The following is a 7,112-nucleotide window of genomic DNA, read 5'->3' as shown; positions in this document are numbered from 1 at the left end:
TTTTGAAGATTATTCCTTCTATCTCTGGGAAATGTACTTTGACAAGGAGGTGCATGTGTTGTGTTGAAGATGGGCATATCAAGGCAACAACAACAGGATATCAGATGAAATAACCATATAAAGGCTGGAAACTAGAAAAAAAAAAAAACAAAACTGATTATGCTGAAATGGAAAAACAAGAGCTACTGGAGAATATAACAACTTCAAAATACATTTTAAGGGGAAGAAGGTGCTCAATTCTTCTACGTGTTAACTGAATGTGAAACAAAATAACTGATGTAATTTACTTATCTGAATCTCCAGATTAGGCATGTGGAAAATCTTGCCTGGGAATTGAGTTAGTCATTACTGTGGGCAAATAAGAATCAAATTAAGAAAGATGATTTTAAAAGGCACATTGGATTTGTATGATTTGTGTATAAATTGCCTTTGTTTAAACAAAGATGTTGTAAGAATTTAATAAGAAGCACAAAGTCTTCCTCTTTATATAACTTTTTAGTGGGGTTTCGTAAAAATGTCGTCATTAGTGAGCTCATTCAGTGAGATGGATATGTATTTCTGATATCCACAAAATCAGAAATTCAAAAAAAGAAGCCAAATAAAGTTTCTCTGGATTTGGGAGATGGAAGTATTGCTTAAGTATTTCAACCTGTTTAGCTCATTAAAAAAATGGAACATACGGATTCCTTGGGAAAATATATGGATCTCTAGTCTATGATATTTGCATGTTAACTCTCATCCCCAAGACCTTACTTCTTATGCATCTTTTCCCTATCTATATAGAAAGATAAGATGTTCCTGGGGATAATTAGCTGGGGATAATCAGCAGCTAGAAACACCTAAATTCCTGTGCTCTGAATTGCTTCCTAGAGGGCCCCATCTCTGCTTGCAAATAGAGCCCAGGGAGAATTCACCATTACTGACTACCATTCATAATACCTCCTTAGTTTAGCAGCTGACAGCTGAAAGCAAGAGAAAGACAAATTCAGAGCTTCGAGCAATGACAGTGATGAAGCTTTTGAAGAAACTGTAAGGGAGATGGCACATCTCTTGCTATTTTTAAATGAAAACCAAAAGTCTTTCTGGAAGTTTTATATTAGTGTAACACATTCAACCAAAGAAGAGTTAATGGTCTTTCTACAGGAATGAGTGATTGAAATTGAAGGGGTTGTGATTTAAGAAGGTGATCTAATGACTTAAATAAGAAATAGAAATTGCTTTATATGAGCAGTAAGAAATGTTTAATAAAGTTCTTGTCTACGACTTAAGAAAATTTCAGTCCGCTCTTGGATTTACCTTTTTTGATTTATTTCCAGGCCTGAAGCAGGAATACCTGTTTGTTGACAAACTTGATTGTTTATGGTTTAAATAGCAAAATACTGTGATTCAGAGTATTGGTGGGAGGGACTTGATTAGACCAATCCACAGTAATTTATCTCCTTAGCCTGTCTTTGTCTCGCTTTATTGAACTAACTTTGTATTTCCCTTGTTTCTATTCTTACATGTAATAATGAGACTTTATAAGAGGATCAGTACTATAACAGTATATGTGATAGTCCAAAATTATTTAACATTTAGGGTGGAAAAAAAAAAAAAAAAAAAGAGAGAGAGAAAAGAAAATTAAAGCATAGTAATCTGTAAGCTGTGTCCTACATCCCTTCACTTCTTCACTACTAAAAACCTTCTGCTTTGCTTTATGGGCAGGTAGAAGAATGTAGAAGAATGGGATGCCAGAGAGAGCTTTTCTTTGTAAGCATTTGTAGAAGCTGTTATTTGTATGATCTTGCTTACTATGTCAGTTTTCATGTAAAGCAATACAAAAACAGAGTGTGGATGTAAATGCACCTTTAAGAGAAAGAAACTGCTTGGACAATAATATTGAGGTGATTATACTGGTTGCAATCTTCCTTACAAACACTTGCTCTCTGCTATATGATGAAACAGCTACTTTCCCACACAGCAAATTTTGCAGTGAAAAAGAGCTTGGTATTATTCTGGGCAGTGGAACTGAAAAGAGCTTTCCCTTCTTAAATCAAACTGACAGTACTTATGAGAGGAATATGTTTCAGACAGTACTGTGCTGTGAAAAGATAAGGAAATGAGGGGAAAACCAATAACCAGTTGTCAGCAAAATTTATATTCTGAAAAAGACAAATCAGTATCCTGAATTTCCTCTTTGGTTGGAACTTCAAGTAAGAAGAAAAAAATTAATATGCTGAAACATGATGAAAATATAGCCAAAGTACCACATCCCTTTTTTTTTTTTTTGTACAGATGCTTTGTGAAAATATTCAGAATGTGCTTTTAGTTTTCATTTGTGCGAGATGCGTACTCTCTTCACTGGTGCTACAATGTTCCAAGTGGTAATTAAAAAGAGAAGATTCTCACATTATAACCAGCTTTTTCTAATCTTCCTGAAGATATATCCAGAAACCCAAGATTTGGCAGCAAAAATTAGATAGATCGATGAATGCTGTGAGCACTTGCAGCTCATATTTAAACCTGTAAAATCTGGAGTTATTCTTCACTTTTGAAATTTAAAGCAAGTAACTCCACAAGCTTGAAAATATTCCTTTGAGTTTTCCCCTTATTCCCACACTACTACTTCATGAGAACTATTGCCTTATGTAAGAAATACATTCATTTTTATTTCCAAAACTTTCTGAAAATTTCTCAAATTCCCACTGTCACATTAAGAAAATATTGCTTTAATAATGGAGCAATCATCCTACGAACAGTGAGTGGGACAGCTGTTTTCTGTGTTCTTGATGACGTTCTCAACAAGAGGCCTTAAGCCATTTTTGGTAAATGTAGCTGTCATTGTATTGGATTTGTGCTGTTTTGTATAAATAAATCTTAAATGAGTCAGAAAGTTGCTGCTTGCATATTCCACAGTGACAACATTCACTGGAATTCAGTACACTTACAAAACAGGAGCGTGGCTCAGTGAACAAGATCAATTCCACATCATTTTAGTCATCTAGAGGAGGATGTCACCACTTACGGATTTCTTCATAGATGTCCTTGAAAAATATGCAAGTTCATATGAACTTTTTAAGTTGCCATCAGATTCAGATTCTAATGAATTTCTATCAGTCCAAAGGACAAAAACTAGCTTCAAAGACAGATAGGTTTGAAGGAATAGCAAGAAGTCATCTAGACAATTTTCTCTATTTCTCTCTGTGTTTGAGGACAAAGAAAAGTTTCTGAGTAAGTTTTTCGCTGAATTAACTTTCTGTTTTTATTCTTGATATCACTTCTCCTTGGAACTGGCAGTTCTTCCTGAAATCCTTTGCTTCTCAAACTTATTCTCTGTGAGGTTTATCTACCAGTTCTCAGTTTAATGAGATTATCTGTTCTGATATCTGTAGCTCATCTCTGCTTGCAGAGTTTTCATCTATCTGTCTGGGAGTACATCTGACAGTATCATTACTGCCAATGTGAATAAACAATGTTTGGTAATTTGGCAAATGGGCCTTGGTACCCTGTCAGATGTGGGTTCACTTCTGGGACATGAAGTATCCCCCAAGGTGATAAATCTGTTTGGAAGACAGGTTTCTCCATTCTTTTTAGAAGAGAGTCACTTTGTTTCCTACTAAGGGCTAGGGTTTTGATCTCAGAGTCTTTAAGGCACAGGTTTTTTTCTCCTCTGTCACACATATCAGCAATTCCTAGCACACTTCTCCGTGGGTACTGCTGCAAGGCTCTCTTCTCTCCAATGTTTCACTGCTTGTGCACCAAGGAAAGGTCCAGCTGCATTATTGCTCAACCTCAAAAGTCTCTGGGGAAAAGAGGTAAAATTCAAGAGGAAAAAACATCAACATGGGAAAATTCAAAGTCCTAAGGGATAGAAAATGGAGGCTGCTCAAGATAGCAACCTCTGGAAGATGACAGTTTGGTGACACAGAGGATTTGCTCAGTGGGGGTTTTCCTCATTTCTTAGAAATAGCATTAACCCTGAGTATTTTCCCATCTGTGATTTTAACAGACAGATAAATGAAAACATGATCCCTGTAGATTTTGGCAGGGTTTTGTTTCCTGTATGAGTACGATCTTCAGTTGATGGCCAAGAAAATCTGACAGATTTATACTTGTGGTCTTTATATTTTTATTTTTTATTCTTCATAATATTTATTCCACAAATCCCTCTGCTGAACATCCCAGATTGCTGCTTGTTTACTGGTTAGTTTTATAAGTAAAAAACTCTTCTTGCTGTGTAGTTTACATACTATGTTGAAATAACTACTGGGAAAAAAAAAATCGATTCTTAAGGAAAGAACATTTTATACTACTTTCACATACATTCATCTACGTGAATTATTTATTATTATTATTTATGATTCTACTATTTCTGTTGTTATGTTGCCCTGCTTCCAAAATAGATCTAACTGGGAAAAAGAACATTAAAGACTGTAGAAATTGGAGAAATGGAAAACTCCACATTCTGCTCCAATGAGGGAATGAAAGTGGATGAGTTGTTGGGGTGGCAGAAAAAAAGTTGTGTTCTGAAGGAATGTCATGACATTTACAGTTCTCAAATTTGTATCCAGATCTGTTTAAGTTATAACAGCCTTAAATCCCATTCTGAATTAGCTTGTACCACCATAATTGAGAACAACTCCATCAAAGTAATTGTGAAAATACACAGACATAAAATGACCTGTGATTGAAATGTTTCAGTCAGAATCCAAATATCGAGTCACCTCTATTTAAAAAGAGATAAGGCTAAGGAAGAAAAAAGTCAAAATATGACATCAGTACTTCCTTTTGTCCAAACTGAAATCAGTGATTAAATAAAAGCTAGACAGATATTTTATACTCTGAAATTATTACTTTTTCCCACCAGAAGTGTATAATTTATGTATTTTGTTTTCTTTGTCATCAAATATAGTCATTTTGGTCACTTAACCGTCAGCTTGAGACTTAAAAAATTCATTGTAGTCTTATTTCTTGATACTAAAAGTAATATTGACCTTACATCTTACTGTAGAATTTTCCATCAAGAATGTGTATTTACTTGTTTTCTCAATCTGAGAGACTCAAGTACCTATTTATTTTTTCTGAGGAGAGGCTGGAATATGTATGCCTAGTGTAGAGGTGGAAGAATAATTTCTAGCATCCTCTGTCAGTTCATCTGCTCCTCGTGAGAGCTGACTGAATTAGAAAGTATTAGAAATTACTATTAGAAATTAGAATTTCCTTCACCTTTATGATGAAGGAGAGGGTGGTCAACTGTGGACTAGGTCTTGGTGTGACTAACTTCCACTAAGATCAGAAGGAAATCTGCCAGATGAAGGGCTAGACGTATATTTATAATTATGGCAGTTTGACTTTAGTACCGCTTCACTTAAACAGAATTGATGTTATTTGTATTAGTGATTTACAATCTCTTTGGTACTCACAGGAAATAGCTGTATGGATTTTTTACTGTCTCAGTAACTTTGATGTTTTTATTTCATTCAGTGAGCTACAGAAGTACTCTTGTTTCTCATTATTAAATAAGGAAATTTACTCTTACACTTCAAACATATTGCAGCACTGATATTTATGTGTAGATTAAACACAAAAATCTGTGTTGAAGGAAGAATATGCCAGAGTATGTATTAACATATCCTGCATATCATCTTAACATCCCTGTTTCCTACTTTATAACAGGAAAAAAAGAGTAGGTGATTCTTATTTGTGTAAAAAACACAACCTTCAGTAAACAAGGTACAGAGCACCTAATTCCCTTTTTTAAATTTTTCAGTCCCTTGAAGTTCCTGGGTGATCCCTGCTCATTCCCATAGTGTGATTTCAACGTGCTCCTGGGGACAAATACATTATATGGCCTTCTTCACCTCGTACAGCTCCTAGACCCCCAGAATTAGTGTTGTCCATCTTATTCTGTGATGGCACACCTGATAGTCTGGTCTGTTTTGGTCCTCAGTGGCATACAGTGACTTGGAGGAGCTCTGTATTCACCTGTCCCTGCCTTTCCCACTCAGCAGCCACATCCTCTGTATCCTCCACAGCTTAGACTGCCCTTACCTCATCCTGACCTTGCCTTTCTCTGCACTAGTCAGTTTCTCAGGAGAGAAAGGCATCTGTCTTCCAAAAGCATTTTGTTAGAATATGGAAAGTAATATAGGCCTGGATGATTTCTTGATTATGAGGAGATTCTGGCAGCCATCTTCTGTTTTCCTGACTTGGAGATAACTGTGATGCATGGTGCTCGGACATGCAACTGAATAAAAGTATGTACTCTGGATTCTCTCCAAATTCAGTTCTGTGGTTTTCAACAAGCAAGGACTCCTATGTCAGAAGAATCTTGTAAATAAAGGCGAAAGCCAGAAAAAGCTTTAAAAGTCTTAGGAAGGTTTTCACTTGACCTTTATGTGTTTCTGTTCAAGGGTGGACTGTTCTGTATCTCCTGCAGCTCAGCCATCTGGGTGCTTGAGTAGAGGACTCCATCCAGCTAACCTGAACAGACAGCATGTACTGTGTATTCAGCATTCGGTGCTGTTCAGGACAATGTGTGCATCAAGACATTTAGGACTGTATGAACACCCTGGAAGAAAAGAGTGTCCTGATATCACCTACATTTGGAAGGATCTTTTTGTCTGCCAAAATATTTTGGGCTCCTCCATGATAGATGTCTTCCCTACAAGGTGATACAAGATGACAGTAAAAGCTTTTTGTACGTCTTTGACACAGTGCAAGGTTCTCTTGATGAAGAGAAGTCCTAAAGGAGTGTTCACATGAGTGATGGTGGATGACTTCATATGAGGCAGGGACATGCTTCTTTGGCTTCCCAGAACAGTCAGGGAGACATCACTTAAGGCTGTAACACTTCCAAACAAGGCCTTTCCTCAGAGCAATACTCTTATGACCCAGAACTTAGGGTACTTTTTTCATATCTTCATTCTCTGACTGCCTGAGGAATCTCATCCTTCATATGCACATAATTCTAATGAATTAATGAATTAACCACTTTCATTTATTATAGTTTATTTTAAAAAAAATACTACTTGAATATTCAGCTTCCATTTTATGTCAGGATGAAAGCCAGTTTAAAGAATAACGCTGATAAGGCTTCAGACAAGATAATGAGAACTTCACTGAATGCTTCA

This window comes from Tympanuchus pallidicinctus, unplaced genomic scaffold, assembly GCF_026119805.1.
Source record: "Tympanuchus pallidicinctus isolate F22 unplaced genomic scaffold, pur_lepc_1.0 scaffold11, whole genome shotgun sequence".
Taxonomy (NCBI): domain Eukaryota; kingdom Metazoa; phylum Chordata; class Aves; order Galliformes; family Phasianidae; genus Tympanuchus; species Tympanuchus pallidicinctus.
This window is presented reverse-complemented; position numbering follows the sequence as displayed.